The 21694-nt window shown below is 36.7% G+C and overlaps 1 protein-coding gene and 1 pseudogene across 28 annotated transcripts in view; one reads left to right on the forward strand and one right to left on the reverse strand.

The window, feature by feature from the left end:
• Window positions 1-21694, reverse strand: part of LOC145286154 (uncharacterized) — an 811438-nt gene that overhangs the window by 459511 nt on the left and 330233 nt on the right. The window lies entirely within an intron of this gene.
• On the forward strand, window positions 4322-4486 carry LOC145286706 (U2 spliceosomal RNA; annotated as a pseudogene).

Raw genomic sequence — 21694 nt, forward strand, 5'->3', positions numbered from 1 at the left:
ATAACTGCCTAGACAACCCTGTCGGCATTCCTCGGCGATTAGCAAATATACTAACACTTTCTCAAAGGGTGAGAAGGTAAAGTCTGAGAGGGTGGACCTTCTAGAACTGCATGGGACCGTACATCAGCTAGCAGAGGACAACCATCTCAACAATGGCTTAAACTCCGTTAGTCGGTACGGATTTGTAACTGAACTCTTTCTTTAATGCATGGATGTAGATTGTTCTCATTCCGTCAGCCATGACCGTGTAGAAGTCTTAAGTAATTTTTATTTTATCCTCAGTATCAGAACTAGAAAAATCTAGCTCTGTTAATTAAATAAAAGGTTTAGTTGGAAATTCTGTACAGTATATGAGAAGAAGGTCAGGAGGAGGTTAACAGCCAAGATGGGAATAGTAGTTTGAATAATCCAAAATTATCAATCCTCATCTCAAAAGTTTTGAAATGTCACATTTTGGATGATTTTTTTTTCTAATTAAAATTTGTCATCATTTCATTTTTGCACAGATTTTTTTTTTTTTTTTTTTGCAAACCAGAAAAATAACCGACTCAAATTCAGCAGCAAACAGTCCTGTCAGATTTAGTTCTTGATATTAAAGACTTTCTCTTTGGAATCACTTACTCTCCTGGTTTCTCAAGATTTTAACGAATTTTTATTTATAAATTTATTTATTGAATTGTTAGGTGAAAGTACAGAATAGTTAACAAAACCCACTCTACTCACGTTAAAAAAAAAAAATTAAAAAAAAAAACTATAGTGGAATGTCTTTGTTTTTTTTATTTAAAAAAATTACTTAAAAAGAATTAGAAAGCCATTCTTAGCATGAAGTAGGGAGGAGTTGTAAACTATTATGTACTTTCACCAAACACTTTAATAAGTAAATTATATAATCTGGGAAACTGAAACTCTCGCTGGTACTTATATTAGAGATGAAGTTTAATATCACGAATAAAATCTGATAGAACACCGTTTGCTTTGCTTTGACTTTTAGTCGCTTATTCTTCTGGTTTGCCATTTTTTTTTTTTTTTTTAATTAGGAATAGATCATTAATATGTTCTAAAGAAATCTTTAAATAAACGGATATAAAACTAGCATTTCATGCATCAGGGGAAAAAAGGTGAGAGATAGGTTTGACATCACTTGAGGGAAAGCGACTGGAATAAACGGGAAATAGGCAAGAAGCAGAGTGTCTGTCAAAAGACTGGAATTGAGCAGGAGAGATGAAGTGAAGAAGGGTAAGAAAGGAAAAAAAAAAAAAAAAAAAAAAGAGGGGGTGAAATTAAGCTTTGATAAATGCTCTAATTAGAAATGGGTGGGTGGAGGGCAATTAACAGTTTCATGCATACAAAATAGAAGGTGTCTATAAAGGTGGAATCGGGGTGCATTTGTCATGCTTGGGTGATTGTGTTTTAATGAGTAAGAAAAAAGAGGGGGGGAAGAAGGGAGGTAACTATTGATAGTCTTAAAATAATGGTTATCATGAATCGCGATTGTTTGAATTCAAACTATTTTAAACGTTAAAGATTTTCTTTAAATTCTGGCTGCTTATTAAGATAGAGCCCACAAATCGATTAAATTTTTTTTTTTTTTTAATATGTCGTTTTCAGCAAAAACAATATTACGTACTTAATTGCCATGTCGAAAATAATAATATATCTAAAATTACGAAAATTCATCCAATAAAAAATTATTTATATTTAAAAATAATTTTGACGAAAAATTGGGTAAAATTGCATTTTTTTTAGATGTTATAAAGTAAATTGAAGAGGCGACATAACTTGGAACGAATATTTTATTTTATATGTTGGGCCCTTTTGCTTGGGTGGTGATAATACTTCTCAAATGCACTTGCGATGTTAGGCTGTATAAGGGTGTTAACTTTGGTCAAAATGGTACTGTCCCTTCTTTACTCGGATTTGTTCGATTATTGGCCTTCAGATACAAAATCTATCTAAGAACACTCCCAGACGCATGAAGTACATTTGTGTGCCATTAAAAATTAAAAACACAGACACCCACACAAGATGAGATGCCTTTTATTTATAAATAGATTGTAATTCTATAATTCCATATGTCAAGGCAATATGACAATAGCAGAAGCAAGGCGGTTAATTCTGTTGTTGATCCTTTTTTTTTTTTTTTTTTTTTTATAAATATTGAGTCACAAGTTATTCAGGTCAAGGATAAGGGTTAAAGTGATCGAAAGCGCATCAGTCGAAAGATAAGGAACAAACATATGAACTAGGTTTGATTATGTTTTGTGACGTAACAGATAAAGTACTAAGTAGAAATTCCGTCCTAAATGACACTCTTATGGAAGTTGAAGGTCAAAGCATCAGTGCGGGGGCGATACTAAAAATAAAATTGCGAATTACTTGAGATGGTCTGAACGAGAGCATGTTACTCTACCCCAACCCCCACCGTGAATTAAATAAAAAGTTCTGTTTGAAATTCTGTGAAGATTCTCGAGTTTGACAAAAAAAAAAAAAAAGATTCCAGAGTTCGACAAGCTACACATAAAGTTCAGAGGTTACATCGGTCGAAACACTGTGAGAATAAAACTGAAGATGAGAACAGTAGTCCGAATAATCCAAATGATACAAACTAGATTTGATTATTTATGGCATGGTTTATGACAAGTATTTGTTGACATTAAATTTGAAGATGATTAGTAGGTTTTTTAATGAGACAAGGGTGCCTTCAAAATGAACGTTTCTGTCTAGAGCACAATTGAACCATGATACTTGACTTCTGCATTTTAAACTTTAATTGAAGCCATTATATATAAACATGATGTAATAAAATCAACAGTAGGTTTTCTACAGTGCAATATAATAGCGTATTTTATGACCGGGCTATGCCAGGCGTCCCTGCTAGCTTAGATAAATACTTTTGCAGTTTTAACAAAAGAGCTACAATAATATCAGAGCGTCTCCATTCACGCTGAACATCCACAGAATGCTAACATCAATATATTACATATGAAATACTCCTCTGTGGAATTATCCACAGATCCCGCTAGTTATAAAATCGAGGAGTTTGTCAGAGTACACATTTGTATGTTTATTCATTAATCATTGTGAGTGAAAGCCTTATGAAGATATCTGGCAATCTGGCAAGGTGTGGAGAGAAATCAATTCATACCGGACAGTCATATAACTAACTAAGTGCAGACATAATCATCAGGTCACTGCAAATTTTTTTTTTTTTTACTCATCTGGGAAATAAAGATAAAAATCTGCATATGTGACTAAAACTCATGTCTTAAGAAGAGACATTGTATTTATTCTTTGAATGTTATTAGTATTTACATATATTTTACATCAGATCACCGAAGTTAAGCAACAGTATCAAATGGGTGACCATTTAAAACTTCCAGGTGCTGTATGTGCTCTCCGCTTATCTCGGCATTGTTTCCAGTCGTCCTGGACTTCTCCTAGCCACTGGACTCAAGCAGTGCCGATTTCGGAGAGGTGTGGTTGGGGATTGTGCAACGCTTGGCACAATTACATGCACATCTGCCCCTACAGGGGTTATCCTTTGTCTTTCAAAACTGAACAGAGGCATTCACTATTATAATTTTTTTTGTTTTTTATATATTAGCAGGACCTGTGGAAATTCCACAGAATGAGGAATACATTTCATCAAATATGTTTTGATAAAGTTGATATTTTTCTGAACACCAGAAAAAATTATTTTTTTGGGACAGAAAACTTTTTTCAAATAATAACGTGCAGCAAATATGAGTTTATTAACATTTCTATGAAAATATTGTCTGTTGCAATTTAATTATGAAGGTTTCCTTCAGTCTTGACAGACTGTGGATACCCACAGTAAGGGTGCCTGTGCGTGAAATTTTTGTGGCAAGAGTTGTGCAATCTACAACCACACCTCTCCTGAGTCGACATTGTTGAATACCAGTGGCAAGTGGAGGTTCAGGACGACTGGAAACAAATGCCGAGATAAGCGGAGAGCACATACAGCACCTAGAATTCCCAAATGGTCACACATCTGGTACTAGCCAGGCTCAACATTACTTAACCTCAGTGATCTGACGAAAACCGGTGTGTCAACGTGATTATGCTGTACAACAATCACATTGACACACCGGTTATCGTCAGATCACCGAAGTTAAGCAATGTTGAGCCTGGTTAGTACCAGATGGGTGACCATTTGGGAATTCTAGGCACTGTATGTGATATCTCGGTATTTGTTTCCAGTCGTCCTGTACATTCACTTCACCTGCTACTGGTATTTAACAATGTTGCGTACTTGGCCTTTTGGCCAAGATCAAAGTGTACTATCTGTTCCGGCAGATGCACCCTTTTCTTGGCCTTTTGGCCAAGATCAAAGTGTAGTATCTGTTCCGACAGATGCTGCAAGCTATGACTAGCTATGACTAGCAAAGACCAGATGTGGGGGCAACCCCACATACCTGACCTTTAACCAGCTCTCATTTCCCACCTCTCGGGAGCTGGTCCCCTTTTTCCCTTCCCCCTCCCTTCACTCCTCACATTAAAAATTGGCCTTGTGCCTAATTTGCTCGGTGGGGGAGCAAATAAATACCATCTGTTCCGGCAGATGCTGCACTTAAGATAATTTGTACCAGTCAATGGAGGGGAAACCCTCTATACTGGGACAATTATTATTTTTGGTAACCAGAGTGCCCCCTTTTTGCCTACTTTTAGGGGAGCTGGTTTTAACCTCACATTAAAAACGGCCTTGTGCCTAATTTGCTCAGTGGGGGAGCAAATAAACACCATCTGTTCCGGCAGATACTGCAAGCTATGACTAGCTATGACTAGCAAAGACCAGATGTGGGGGCAGCCCCACATGCCTGACCTTTAACCAGCTCCCATTTCCCACCTCTCGAGAGCTGGTCCCCTTTTTCCCTTCCCCCTCCCTTCACTCCTCACATTAAAAATCGGCCTTGTCCCTAATTTGCTCGGTGGGGGAGCAAATAAATACCATCTGTTCCGGCAGATACTGCAAGCAAAGACCATATGTGTGGGCAACCTCACATATAAGACCTTGGTCAATGTAGGGGCAACCCTTCATACCAATTGTCATTATCCGGCTCCCCTACTCCCCGGGGAGTTGGTCCCCATTTCCCCTTCACTCTTCACATTAAAAATCGGCCTTGTGCCTAATTTGCTCGGTGGGGGAGTAAATAAATACCATCTGTTCCGGCAGATACTGCAAGCTATGACTAGCTATGACTAGCAAAGACCAGATGTGGGGGCAACCCCACATGCCTGACCTTTAACCAGTTCCCATTTCCCACCTCTCGGGAGCTGGTCCCCTTTTTCCCTTCCCCCTCCCTTCACTCCTCACATTAAAAATCGGCCTTGTGCCTAATTTGCTCGGTGGGGGAGCAAATAAATACCATCTGTTCCGGCAGATACTGCAAGCTATGACTAGCTATGACTAGCTATGACTAGCAAAGACCAGATGTGGGGGCAACCTCACATGCCTGACCATTAACCATCTCCCATTTCCCACCTCTCGGGAGCTGGTCCCCTTTTTCCCTTCCCCCTCCCTTCACTCCTCACATTAAAAATCGGCCTTGTGCCTAATTTGCTCGGTGGGGGAGCAAATAAATACCATCTGTTCCGGCAGATACTGCAAGCAAAGACCATATGTGGGGGAAACCCCACATATAAGACCTTGGTCAATGTAGGGGCAACTCTTCATACCAATTGACACTATCCAGCTCGCCTACTCCCCGGGGAGTTGGTCCCCATTTCCCCTTCACTCCTCACTTTAAAAATTGGCCTTGTGCCTAATTTGCTCGGTGGGGGAGCAAATAAATACCATCTGTTCCGGCAGATGCTGCAAGCTATGACTAGCAAAGACCATACGTGGGGGTGACCCCACATATAAGACCTTGGTAAATGTAGGGGCAACCCTTCATACCAATTGTCACTATCCAACTCCCCTACTCCCCGGGGAGTTGGTCCCCATTTCCCCTTCACTCCTCACATTAAAAATCGGCCTTGTGCCTAATTTGCTCGGTGGGGGAGCAGATAAATACCATCTGTTCCGGCAGATGCTGCAAGCTATGACTAGCTATGACTAGCTATGACTAGCAAAGACCAGATGTGGGGGCAACCCCACATGCCTGACCATTAACCAGCTCCCATTTCCCACCTCTCGGGAGCTGGTCCCCTTTTTCCCTTCCCCCTCCTTTCACTCCTCACATTAAAAATCGGCCTTGTGCCTAATTTGCTCGGTGGGGGAGCAAATAAACACCATCTGTTCCGGTAGATGCTGCAAGCTATGACTAGCTATGACTAGCAAAGACCAGATGTGGGGGCAACCCCACATGGCTGACCATTAACCAGCTCCCATTTCCCACCTCTCGGGAGCTGGTCCCCTTTTTCCCTTCCCCCTCCCTTCACTCCTCACATTAAAAATCGGCCTTGTGCCTAATTTGCTCGGTGGGGGAGCAAATAAACACCATCTGTTCCGGCAGATACTGCAAGCTATTACTAGCTAGGACTAGCTATGACTAGCAAAGACCAGATGTGGGGGCAACCCCACATGCCTGACCTTTAACCAGCTCCCATTTCCCACCTATCTGGAGCTGGTCCCCCCTTCCCCTTCCCCCTCCCTTCACTCCTCACATTAAAAATCGGCCTTGTGCCTAATTTGCTCGGTGGGGGAGCAAATAAATACCATCTGTTCCGGCAGATGCTGCAAGCTATGACTAGCAAAGACCAGATGTGGGGGCAACCCCACATGCCTGACCTTTAACCAGCTCCCATTTCCCACCTCTCGGGAGCTGGTCCCCTTTTTCCCTTCCCCCTCCCTTCACTCCTCACATTAAAAATCGGCCTTGTGCCTAATTTGCTCGGTGGGGGAGCAAATAAATACCATCTGTTCCGGCAGATACTGCAAGCTATGACTAGCAAAGACCAGATGTGGGGGCAACCCCACATGTCTGACCTTTAACCAGCTCCAATTTCTCACCTCTCGGGAGCTGGTCCCCTTTTCCCTTCCCCCTCCCTTCACTCCTCACATTAAAAATTGGCCTTGTGCCTAATTTGCTCGGTGGGGGAGCAAATAAATACCATCTGTTCCGGCAGATACTGCAAGCAAAGACCAGATGTGGGGGAAACCCCACATACCTAACCTTTAACCAGCTCCCATTTCCCACCTCTCGGGAGCTGGTCCCCTTTTCCCCTTCTCCTTCCCTTCACTCCTCACATTAAAAATTGGCCTTGTGCCTAATTTGCTCGGTGGGGGAGCAAATAAATACCATCTGTTCCAGCAGATACTGCAAGCAAAGACCCTATGTAGGGGCGACCCCACAGATAAGACCTTGGTCAATGTAGGGGTAACCCTTCATACCAATTGTCACTATCCAACTCCCCTACTCCCCGGGGAGTTGGTCCCCATTTCCCCTTCATTCCTCACTTTAAAAATCGGCCTTGTGCCTAATTTGCTTGGTGGGGGAGCAAATAAATATCATCTGTTCCAGCAGATACTGCAAGCAAAGACCCTATGTGGGGGCAACCCCACAGATAAGACCTTGGTCAATGTAGGGGCAACCCTTCATACCAATTGTCACTATCCAGCTCCCCTACTCCCCGGGGAGTTGGTTCCCATTTCCCCTTCACTCCTCACATTAAAAATCGGCCTTGTGCCTAATTTGCTCGGTGGGGGAGCAAATAAATACCATCTGTTCTTCAGATGCTGCACTTCAATTTCTTGTTCTCTGTCAGTGGAGAAGTCCTTCACGACTGAGACAGTTTTTATTTTTGTTCCTTTTCTCCACGTTAAAAAACGATCCTGGTGTCTAACTCTGTCCCGTGGGGAGGCATTGTAAATAGGAACAATTCTTCTTTCATTATTTATACCTCTTTTGCTCAGTGCCAACCAAATTCGATAAAAAAATAAATTTACTATGCCACCCCATAATCTGGTTACTATTTCACTGTTGTGTGCTTTGTGTTTTCCAATTTCATTTTTTTTATTCATTCATTTTCCAAATTTAGTTCACAGGTGTTTTTATTTGAGAAAAGGAGGCCGTTTTTACAAACTCGTTAATATGTCATTCTTGCTAGGTCCAAGCCTGTGGTATAGTAGCGGGATTTGGCTGTATTCAGAAAGTAATGTTGTGCTACATAGTCCAATACAAATAATAAAATCGCATTGTAAGAAATAATCTTTAATTCACGCCTTCAGTCGAGTACCTCTTGGCAGACAATGTTTTTCTTTTTTGTTTTGCCTTGTTTCTTTCAAATGTTCCCTTTTTTACTTAACGTTTTGTTAACTACTTTCTTTGGTGAAGAACCACTACATGTCGAAATTACTACCAGTTCCTTTCTCACACTATTATAACCATGATCATACATTATTATATTAATATTCAAAAACGAGGCTACATCAACGAGAGGCCACTCTCATACTCTTGTCCAGGGTAGCCATAATGGCTTTTTTAAAGCTAAATTTTGCGAATTTGGCTTTTTTTGAAGCAGTTTGGCTTTTAAAAATTATATTTATCATTTTTCAAAGCATAACATTAACTACGGAAGGAACAAGCAGAATATTATATAATATTCTTGAAACCGACGGTACCAGTGTTTTTCTGACCTTCTACATAGTTTTAAATAAATAAATATTAAGCTCTTATATTTAAAATTTTTTCTAAAAAAATAAGTTGCATCATGACCGTTCTTTTATGGGTCTTTAGCCGGTTTTCTTTTTTTTTTTCTTTTTTTTTTTTACAGACCATCTACTAGTTGGCCAGTTGTGTACAAATCCCAAGAGCGATAGGAGCCTTCTATCATGTCTGAAAGTGACACGATGTTCAACAAGCGAGATCGGAGATGTGCCACTGTACAACTCATGCTCTCTACCGATCCAAATTATGACAACAGGACCATTGGAAGCACTCAAAATGCATTACTGGATTGTCAAAAATAACAGGGACCTACAAGTACTTTAACGGAGAATGCTCTGATGAACTGCAAGCACTTGTGCCCCCACAACGTAAATACCCCCGACAAACCCGACAAGCAGCTAAATCCCCCCCCCTTCACAGTAGAGATCCCTAGATGCAAGAGAGCCTTCTACTCCAGTAGTTTCTTGCCCAGAACAGCTAGACTTTGGAATTCCCTTCCGGGTCTCTGCTTCCCCGACTGCACTGACATGCAGAAGTTCAAGTGTAACGTGAACTGACATCTTTCTGCCCAACTTCCTACACAGTACCCCTGATGCTTATGTCCCCGATAGTAGCCCGCTACAACAAAGTGGCAATGTGCCTTGTTTGGGGTGAAAATGTAATTAAAAAAAAAAAAAAAAAAAAAAGAAAAAGATACATATGATGAACTCTCCCATCGATTTCGACGTATGAGCTTCCGTCACAATGACTAAGTTGCTCGGAAATCGACACAGATGATTTGTCTATAGTGATGAAGGCTTTGTGTAGAACCAACCACACTTTTGCTAACCTTTGTCGGTGCAGATGACTGCAACAGGACAGACTATACAGTAGACCACAGCTTTTTTATATCAGAGTTTTCCTTCTCCTAGATGCATATCTTAACAAAAACTGGGGACGCATCTCTCCCAGTGAATTAATGCACCCCCAGATACTAACCTGGAAGTTTCTACAATTTGGCGCTACTTTTTAGACATTTTAAAAACGGTCAAAAGTTATAGCCCATTGACCTAGAATGAGTTCTTTATGCCAAATTAATGGTTGAATATGTTTTAATTTGGGCTCATTTTTGCATTAAATACGAATCCCTATTAATCTAATATATAAACGGCTATATGTCTTTCTGTCTGTCTGTCTCCCTCCATATTTTCAAACTATCTCCTCCGAAACTAAAAGCCACAGAACGACACTCGAGGGCTTCAAATGATTGGATTTTTAAGGACCATTCTTTTATGGGTCTTTACCTGGTTTAAATAGTTTTTACGGGGTTAAAAATGGATCAAAATCGAAAAAATCGTTACACATTTTGTACATTCATCTTAGTTTATTTTTGATCAGTTCATATGCATGTCACATTGGTACAGTGGTAACGTCACTAGCCTTGAATGCTACAGTTTTGCTTTCGGTTTCGATTCTAGCTGATGGTACCAAAATACTTTATTGTTTTACTTTTGAAATCACGACTCTATAATAATATATACGAAATCTGGACAAATTAAAATATTATATTTAAGTATATTTTATGATCAGGCAAAGCCAAGTGCCCCCCTCTTTGCTAGTCTCTAACTGTGGATCAAATGGATGGCATAATACTTAGTCCAATACACCTTATCATAAAGCTTTATAATAATGCTAACGAGTCATATTACGATGAAACACACCCATGCTTAATTATATTTTATAAATATATGTATAAGAGTGTTGCAGTATTTTTAATACAAGTGAAAGTACGATTAAAAAAAAATTGGAAGGGTCTACTTATCGACACTGGCAATAGGAACTGACCAAACCAATGGAACCACGTTTTGCTAGAAACCAATCAGAAACCGGAATTGCTCCATAAAAAATATTCGATCTTTTAGAACTACTGCACATAATTTTTCATGTCCACACGAGAAAGTTTTTACTCTTTGGCTGCAAAATTTTAAAGTCCAGGACTTGTACAGATCAGCTACCCACCGAAACTCTTTCTCCTCTTCAGGACTTCTACAGATCAGCTACCCATTGGAAACTCTCTTGAAATTAAACACGGCTTTCAATTCAAAAGTGGGAGGGAGGTCACATTGGTGAGGGGAAAATTATTCCCAATTAGAATGCTTTCTGTTCAAATATATGGCAGGCAAAATAAACAAATAAATGGCATCTACAAAAGCTGGTAAAAAAAACTTAGTGCTGGTGGAGATTAGCCTTAGACTCTCGGGTCTTGGTTTCGAATCTCACCAGGTTCAGCCATGCTTATAAGTTGCATCATGACGAAACATATGACTGGATAATTTTATATATATATATATGAAAAAAGAATAAAACACGTTAAAAACACCTCAAGAAGAGTTAAAAACATATTTAATCAAACATGTTTTTAACATGTTTTATTAATTCTTTGTTCTTATTATAAGCTCTATTTTTTATTTGGTTTTATTGAGCTTTTACTTCTGGTTAAGATTACTTTATAAATATTAAGTCTTTAATATTTATAATATACTTTAAGTTTGCTATTTTGGATTATCTTTGTAAACTTAATTGTATTTCTTATTTACACACACACACACACCTTTTTGCCGCCCTACGTTCTCTTTCTAACAAAAGAGACGTCGCAAGTCTATCTCTGCTCTAATATTATTTTCATGGCAGGTGCTCGATTATGCCGCCCTACCCTTCTCTGTAATGCATTCACAACAAACACTCGTCTAGTTAAAACTTAACAATTTCTGTTACTATCTGTGCCTAAAACTAAATGAAAATTCCCAGAACTGTTTGCCCGTGGAACACAATACCATGCGACTGCTTTCCAGTGGACTATAACATGGTCATTAACAAGTCCAATATAAACAAGTTCTTGTTGAGCCGTCCTCTTAAATTATCAAATCTTAACTAAGTTCCACTACTACTGATCATCACAGTGTTGTTTCAACATCTGCTAGATATTATATAGATACAGGGTGTCCCAATAAAATGTATACACTCTTTAAATGACCATAAAACCAACATTTATAATAAGAAGTAAAAGTTTCATACATCAAAATACTGTGAACAAATATAGAAACCAATTATCAAAAGTGTTCAAATTATTGGCCACTGTGGTCCATGAACAGCTGACAACGCCCACTGATTGAATAAAAAACATTATAGCTCGTTTTGTAGTGTAAATCCTGTGTTTAACATGCCCCTCCAAAAAGAGAAAAATCCAGAAGTGGGGGGGGGGGACTCAAATTCGGTGAACGTGGACAGTACTCGATACTTCCTCTTCATCCTAACTATCTGTTTCGCTGGTGACTATCAAGATATGCTCTTACGTCATGATGATAATGGGGAAGTGCTCCATCCTGCTGGAAGTGCCATTCTTTATTCCTAAACATCTCTTGGGAACGTGGTATAGCATGTATCAAGTTAAGATAATTTAAAGAGTGTATACATTTTATTGGGACACCCTGTATACATAAATACACACACACACACACATAAAAGAAACCCATTTTATGGATACATAAAGGTCTTAAAGTTTGAATACTAAGGAAGAAATCCAGACTGACTAGGCACTTTCTTGTGATCAGTTAAATCTCCCATAGAGAAACGAGGTCAAGTGCCTGGTTAATGGTAGATAAGACGCTAAATCAAGAAATCTTCATGGGGTGATCCAAACCATTCCTTCAGAGTGAAGATAACCGAAAGGGTTAAAAATAAGAACATTATTTTTAATTCTGGGTGTTTCCGTTTGTCAAAGACATGACAGCGGAAACGCTTTCCATTGCATATCTACTCATCAACATCGATTTATGTTTTCGTTTTTCTTTGACACAATGGCGTGCTTGGTCCCTAGTTACTTACCGAAGCGGCACTAGGTGGGTTAAACTGGCTTCCTCCAAAGTGGAAGTATGAAATTCACAAGCGGTTCCCAGTTGCATGCATACCCCCACTAGGTGAGATGACGACATTAGGTTTTTGCAGCTCTTGCAGGAAGGTGTCGACGTCTTCCTACATACAGCGCCTGGTATTCCCAAATGGTCACCCATCTGGTACTGATCAGGCTCAACGTTGCTTAACTTCAGTGATCTAACGCAATCTAATGTAATTATGATGTACATTTTCTCACTATGAGGACAAAGATAATCCAACTTTCCCAAAAAGGGCACTCTGGATTGTGATAAAAGCAAAAAGTGCCTTAGTCTAGGAGGATTTCTCTTTCGATGACTGACGACAACAGATTAAGTGTGGTACCAGAACAGATACTACACTTTGATTTTATTTTAAGAAATGTATATATATATATATATATATATATATATATATATATATATATATATATTAACAACAAATTAGGCAAAAGCCCAATCAAAAGTGTGGGAAAAATGGGCGTCATTGGTCATCCTTAGTCACAAAAACTAGAAAATGTTTATTCTACTCTTAGCTAGAATCATCACTATAATACCACATTTAATCCAATTTCCAAAATTGTTAAATTTTTTATTGAAATAATCATTTCATTTTGTAATGTGTGTGTGTGTGTGTGTGTGTGTGTGTGTGTGTGTAAGGGAGGGGGGATGACAAAGAATAAAAAAATTTGGTTAGTAAGACCCTCCAAATCCTTTTTAAATAATAAACAATCCACTGTTGCTTTGAATCAAAAACTTTAGTTCTAGACAAAAGACCTATTTATTTAGACAAAAAATAAAAAATAAAATAAAAAAATAAAAATCACAATAATTGTCTTATGCATGACACCTTATTTGTTTTTTGTTTTTTTTTTGGGGGGGGGGGGATATCAAATGTTATTCTTTTGACATCAAAATAATTTTGCCTACTAAAATAGACACTGTCACCAAAGTACCACATTCACTCCATGGCATTAATCTTGCTTAAAAGTTCACCAACATATTCAATGAAATTTTATTTACAAAAATAAATATACATGAATAAGGACACAAATTATGACAATGCAATGTGGTCAAGAAAGAGGATAATCCCCATCTTTATTCAAACTAGAAGCATACTCAAATCAAAGGGACATAACTGTGTATTAAACTTAGATCATTTTTTCTTAAATATCACCCATCCTCTTTATGGACTGGACACATTCTCCCCCTCTTCTCCTCGCGTCCACCATACATCTATCTCTCTCTCTCTATCTCTCTCTCTCTCTTTTAGAGCATAATAGATATAAATGTAAGTGGTAATTATTCAGGCCACTCAGTGCAAATACTATTCCTTGAACTCCAAATCCTGCCAATAGGTCATAAAGACGCTACCATTTTATTAAAAGATGTGTGCTAATTAGGCAGTTGACATATTCCACAGGTTTACAAGATTTTGGTGTGAGGCTATTTAAGAGGAAAAATTAGAGTTTGTGCGAAGAAGGGAAGCAAAATTAACATCGGTGCCGATTTGCAATGACATTTTATACAAAAATAAGACATCTTTTTCAGGTCTTGACATGAGCTTAAAAAAACAAAAACAAAGTGAAGTGACTCAGAGAGGAAAGAGAGAAACACGTTTCACTATGTTTTATTTAGACTACAATTTTCAGCTTTTTATATTCTACTAGCCTGGGTGTCCGGCGTTTCCCCGGGTGTTTGCAGGTGTATGTTGAACAAAAAAAATAAGTGGTAGTAGGCAGGCTCGAACTCGTACCGCAAAGGAGGAAAACAATGTGAAAAAAAAAGCGACGTTTTTGCTGTTGCGTCCACCATAAAACCGGAAGTGGCAAAGGTTTAAATTAAGGCTAGTCAATCGAAAAGAGGGGATGACTTTCGAAAATATCGGCAAAAAAAGCGACCCTTCCCTGTAGAAAAGTACCCAGTTGAGGGTGAAGGAATTAATGTTTTTAGCCAATTTTTCAATATTTGTTGTCGAAAGGGTCGAGCTTCAAAATAATACCGATCTCGTGAAAATTCGTCGCCTCTGTCGAAAGTTTTAGGCATACATGCATACATACATACATTTAAGCAGACAGTTGAGGTTTATATTATAGATTATAGGATAAGCTGATCTCCCCATTTCAGGAATCATGGACTTACCATTAAATATACCACTGTGTCTTGATTCTTATTGGCCTCCAAGGCTACAACACTTTTATAGATTTAAAGTTTTTATAAAGAATATCTGCTAATTGTTATGGATGTAAGCTGATCTACCTATTTCAGAAATAATGGACTTACCCAGAGACAATATATACAGTTACATCTAAAAGTCTTGGGTATTAATTTACATCATTCATTCGGCATCTAGTATCGATCAGTGATATATATGCGAGTCAAGGTTCTGGTCTTCCCAGAAAAAAAAGACTAGGTCATTTGGTGACTTTGTATTCATCAGGCTGAGGTATTAGTATTGGATAGTCCTAGGAGGTCCACCATCCCCCGCTTTGTCTCATCTCTTTGAGGTTGAATAAGTTTATTGCTTTTAGCCTGAGGCACCGCATTGGTAAATGCTGACGGGGCTATCCAGGCAATTTTTTACAAGGTCAGAGTTTCCCTCCTTTAGAAGCGCTAGCTTGACTTTATCCACCTTTCAATTTCATGTCACATCTTTCTGTCGTATGAAGAAAGTTAATAACAGCAATTCATAGCTTGATCCTGCCCAACATGTGACCTTATGTCATATCTTCCCGCAGTGGGAAGAACATAAATAACAGCTATTCGTGGCAGTTATGTCTTCAGAATCATGACGTGCACTTCTGTAACATACTTTTGTCGATACACTTTGTGTTAATTATACAACTGTGTTTGTACTGATTATTGCCGCCCAACAAGGCCACAACATGTCCGAAAACTTTCCGAAAGATTTAGCCTCTAACCTGATTTAGACGCATATTTTCAAACTTATGAACGCATGCAGAACTTCAAATTAAACCTTGCCTGCCTGTGGAATTCTGTTCCGCTGATTTAGCTAACTATAACATGGTCGTCTTCAAGTCACATGTAAACAAATTCTTACTGAGATGCCCCGTTAAATAATCAAATTCTACCCAATTTCCACCAATTTGGGACCATGTCTAGATTAGTTTACGTTACATTTAAGTTTCTGCATATAAGTACAGTCAGGGAAATAGGCAGCTGGAAGGGAATTCCAAAACCTAACAGTTCGAGGGAAGAAACTATTATTATATCTTTATTTTAATATATGTTAAACAGTTGCAAAACTTTTCTGATTAGGGAATTCAGTTTACCCATCACAGGACGGGTATTCTTCTAGTCATTTATGCATTTAAGAAAAAAAAAATCGCATGTATTTATGGGATTTAAATTTTAACATTTCGTCAATCATTTGATCGAGTTTATTGAAAACACGATTAAAAAAAAAAAATAACATATTCACTCACGGAATTATCTATTCAAAATGTGTAAATATGTTTTTTTGGTGTTTTTTTTTACAGGAAATTAAAAAAATAAATAAATAAAAATAGAAGGGAGTGTCAACAAGTGAAACAAAATTAAAATAAAACGATTCCCGGGCAACGCCTGGTAGGTAGCTCTAAAGCTATTTAAAATTAAAGCTTTGATAAAAATGTTAATGGAACAAATTGGAAGTAATAAAGCCCTAACTTATAATTAATGAAAGGAAGTAAGTGATATGTAGACGTAAATGGGTTTACTGTAAGTAATTCATTGAATTATTCTAATAAAAATAAATTCTCTTAATGTTCCATGGTACATTAATTGCAATGTGTAACCAACCGGTTATGTTTGAAAAAAAAAGAAAAAGATTAAAAAAATAAAAACAAACAACAAAAACAAAAGAAACAGAAGGCAAAAGCAAAAACAACTGGGGGTGTGGAGAAGTAAGAAAAAAATATCAAAACAAACGAGTTGAAGGGGGGGGAAAGGCAATCGAAAAAGAAAACCAAGAAAAGCCAAATATAAAGAAATAAAGCAAACTTTTTTTTTTTAATTCATATTTTTGTAAAAATTAAAAGAGTAAGTATCCCTATTTACTTGCCTTCCAATGAGGATAGGCACAAGGTCGGTTTTTTAATATGGAGAAACTTCAATTACCTAGAAAAATGGACACCCTGGATTGGGACAAAAGTAAAAATTACCTCAGTCTGGAAGGATTTTTCCTTTACTAAGCGAAAACAGAAAATGTGTTGTATGCCACACTTTATTATTATTTATTTACAAATATATATATATATATATATATATATATATATATTATTATTATTATTATTATTATTTATTCAAGGGTAAACAGTTACATTTGGTCGCTACAAACAGCCATTTGTTTCAGTCAATGAGACTTCGTCAGGCGATCCGTAACCATTCGATGCCATAGAAAAAAAATGGCGTTGAATAGTTCAAGGTCGCCTGATGAAGTCTCATTGACTGAAACAGATGGTTGTTTGTAGCGACCAAATGTAACTTTTTACCCTTGAAAAAATAATAAAAAATATTTTGCTCTTATTATCGAGCACTAACAACCTCGTTGTATTCATTAGTCCCTACTTTTGAACATCTCAAACCTGAATTTATATATATATATATATATATATATATATATATATATATATATATATATATACATACACACACACACACGATTTGAATTTAAATCAAACCAGACACAAGGCTATCACAGGAGAGTAAAACGTTGAGCTTGGGTTTATTTTCGGCAACCTTGTAACTCTTGTTTCTCTTATTTTATCCTTTAATCCTTACATTTCATGAAGAATGTTCCTGACAAAGGGAGAAAAATTGCTGTTTTCTGAGTTGGAATCTATTCCATCTAACACTAATCGTTGGCTGTTTTTTTCACCTTGAAGTAGAATTTTTTTTTTTTTTTAGCTCATCAGGTGACTTCATGCCTTGTCTGGAGAGATTTCCATACAAAAAAATAGAGAGAAGTTCGATTAGTCATCCTTTGTCTACCCTACTCTTTGCTAAAATCATTGAAGTCACCAACATATCACATTTACCCTAGGGGGCCATCTTACTTAAACTATCCCTAATATGTTGAACATTCCTAGCTAAAAGGCCGAAGGAGCCCAAGTCGTTATTACTCGCCTTTTCTGTATTTTAAGTTAAAATTAATTAAACGATTTATATGAGTCTCATCTATGAAGTCTTTTTATAATTCGTTAATCCAGAGTTACGGGGGTGGGGGGGGGGGAGACGTTGTAATGACGGATGCTTGTCTCCCCTTAACGCGATCACAAACTTCACGTGCAAAGATCGGTTTCATTAGCTTTCTTCTCGGTTACTTCCCGGCGATTTCTAATGCAAAGACAAGTATCAAGCCAGTGTCCTCATTGACCATCAGATCTTTTTGAAATCTTAAGTCAGGAAGATGTCTCGTAGTTGGTAGTCAGCTGGGAATGGCTGATAGGGTGAGTGAGGAAGTCATTAGTTGGTTAGAGTCAGGTAACGTATTTCCTAATTTCTAGAGTAGCGCTACCGGAAGCGGTGACAATGCAAATCAGTTCCTTCGATTTTTTTGTTTTTTTTTCTCTCCCACCTATAAATTATTTGTTATTTCGATTTCAATAATTTCATCTTTATACTTTCATAAACATATATTTACTATATAAATAAATAAAAAAAAAACAACTTATTTTTAAAATTGAAAAAAAAACAAAAAAAAACTTATTTTTAAAATTGAAAAAAGAAACAACTTATTTTTACAATTTCATAAACATATATTTCTTATAAAATTTCAAATAAAACAAAATTGTTTTTTTTTTAAATATTGTTATTTAATGCGCAAATAAAGACTACTTGTGTTAATTTTTATTGTATACTTTTCAATAATGTCCTTTTATATTTTATTTAAGAAAATCGTTTCAGAATAAAAATACTGGTGAACAATAAAAATGAAGGAACTGATTTACCTTGTCACCACTTACGGTAGACTATGTCGGAAATTACGAAGTATGTTAGCTGACTATAACCAGTCAGTTTCTATCAATCAAGTGTGGCGGTGACTGAGACAAAAAACCGGACATAGGATTTCCAATTTTAAGTCAATAAATTTCAGTTTTTTTTTTTAATTACTTTTTCACCCCAAACAAGGCATGGGACCACTTCGATGTAAAAGGCTAGTATTTGGGACCAAATTTGCTGGGATACTATGTAGTGAGTCAGGCAGCAAGATATCTGTTCACATTACACTTGAACTTCTGCATGTCAGTACAGTCGAGAAAGCAGGAACCCAGGAAATAATTCCAAAGTTTAGCACTTCGAAAGAAAAAACTATCTGAGAAAGTCTTCTGGCATTTAGGGATTTCTGTTGCATAGGGGTGGGATTTTGCTGCTTGTCAGGTTAGTCAGGAGTATTTACATCGAGGGAATACAAAAGCTTGGAGCTCTTCATAGCACTTTCCATTAAAATACTTGTAAAATATGCACAGGGATGCAGCATTTTACTGATGAGACAGAAGTTGGAGTTTGGTTGCCAGTGCAGAATCTTAAAGTTTTGCCACTCTTTTTTGAGCTCTATCTAGGAGTGAAAGACAAGTAGCACATGTGCCAAACCAAATGTAGCAAAAATACTCCGTGCATGGGCGAATGGTGGTCTTGTAGAAGTACAGGATACTCTCAGGGGTAAGTAACTTCATGCACAGTACAGAGAACACACCTTTGCAGTAGCAGTCTTGACAATGCCCTTGATGTATTTGTTCCAATTCATGTTCCCTGTGAACGTTAAACCGAGAACTTTGAACAAAAAGCTTTCAGGTAGAGTATCATAAGTCATGACTAGGACTATGACAAGAGAATATTCTTTTTATTATTTTGACTCTCGAGTATATATCAGTTAACAGTTAATATCTTATGTTTTTAGATAGAGCGATGTGGTTCTCGATTGATTAACTGTGTCTAATTGTGTCGGATATATACTTGAGAGTCAAAACAATGATAAGAATATCCTCTCGTCATAGCCCTAGGCATGACTATTAGTGGCAGCATTAAATGTTACCATCTATTTATGTCCCTACGGAGAGCTTTTCAGTTTGGGACATTGATGACGGTTGGTGGCTTCATTAAACGCAATTTTTTTTAATTCATCACTCGTCTGAAGACGACTCGTGGAAGTCGAAAACGTTCATGACTATGGCAAAAAAAAAAAAACGAATCGAAAGAGAAGCAAATAAGAATTGTCCTTGCTGTTCAATGAAACATGTAAAAAAAGAAAAAATGCTGCGCAAATATACTAATATACTAATATATATATATATATATATATATATATATTTAAATTTTTAGTCACCCCAAACAAGGCACATCGCCACCAAGATGTAAGGGACTACTGTGAATTAGGGGCACTCTAAGTAGGAAGTTGAGTAGCGAGATGTCTGCTTGCATATTTAAATGTTTGCATGCCAATATTGTTGGGGTAGCAGAAAACGAGGAGGAGGGGATTCCAAAGGCTACCAGTTTGAGCAAAGAAATTCTTAGACTAGAATACTTTCTTGCATATGGAGACCTTTATAGCGAAGACGGTGAGATTAAGCTACCTGTCATGTTTTTATAAATAAGTTTGGAAAATATATATGACAATTAAACCACATAAAATTTTCTGTTTCATCCTAGTGTGGATTCATCAGTCTATTGCATGAAATTGATGTTGCTTCATGTTTTTATATATCCTCGTGGTACGGGTTTGCTAGTCAGCCAATGAGATTCTTAGTTATTCACACATACATGTATTGCAGCCAATGAACACATGCACTTGTTCCTTTTTTGTTCTAGCTAGAATTTTTTTTCTTTTCTTTATGATCTGAGATGAACTAGTTTTAATTTGGATGTTTATTTACATTCTATGTTATACTAGAGCATTATATATATATATATATATATATATATATATATATATATATATATATATATAAAGAAAAACTCATTGGATTACTGTTTAAAAGAACTGCTATATAAATTCAAAGAAAGCAAAAAAAAAAAAAAAAAAAAAAAAAATGACATTAAGTGCTCAGCACCTAAATTAGCAGAGTTGATAAAAATTAAATTTTTCAAAGTTCAACTCATTTGATATTGATCACTACGAAAGTTTCGTAAAGTTTTGCAATGTCTAGATAGAGTTACGTACGTTCTAGTTGCACACATAGGCAGTCTTGACGAACGAATGTGAATCCCTGTATACTCCCATTCTCAAACACATTATTACAATTTATTCTTATTTTCTCGTTCTTAAAATTATGACAATGGAGACAATCTTTACTAAAAAGCCAAAAAGGGAGATAATTCCTTTCTTAACTTTAAGGCAAAACTATAGGTGCTTATGTACTTTACTGATCTTTTAAAAAAAATTACGAAAAAATAATCCAATAGAAAACTAATTACAAGTAAATATAGAATTTATTGAATTATCGAGTTTTATTGCATGTTTTCATGTGGAATATTTGTGCGACCAATTCAGTATGACAAACTGACTCATCTATCTTGACTTAAATTAATTCGTCCAGTTTTTCAACAGAACATAATCGTTGATAATTTTTTGTTAAAAAAGACATCTAGCACATCTACTACAGGATCAGTTTTTGTAATTTTTGTAATTTATATTCATTTTGACATGATACGTAAGTACATCACAATGTTTTCACTTAAAATGCGTTGGCTTAAAAGATCACCAATGTAAACAAGCACTAAATAAGTTATCTTAGATTTTTGGCTTTGTTTTCCATCTCTTTATGACTTACACATTATTATTATTATAATTATGATTATTATTAGAATTATTAAAATTTTTATTATAATTAAAATTATTATTATTATTAGAATTATTAAAGTTTTTATTATAATTAAAATTATTATTATTATTATAAATTTAAATTAAAATGTCATTAAGGAATCCTGGGCAACGCTGAATGGGCAGAACTAGTCAGAAATGAGGCAAACTTTTTAAAATTACATTGTAGGGTGTGTTGCTCTTTTTAGAAAAGGCCAAGGCTAAACAGAAAAATAAATTATTGAATTTCATCGCCTACAACCCATTGGCTACAACAAAGGATATCTGTATTTTTTTGATAATAAAAAAAACGAATGGATTTTTTTATTAATCATAAATAGATGAACTTTCCTTAA

Source organism: Euprymna scolopes, chromosome 10 (genome assembly GCF_053919585.1).
Source record: "Euprymna scolopes isolate OS-2025 chromosome 10, ASM5391958v1, whole genome shotgun sequence".
Taxonomy (NCBI): Eukaryota; Metazoa; Mollusca; class Cephalopoda; order Sepiida; family Sepiolidae; genus Euprymna; species Euprymna scolopes.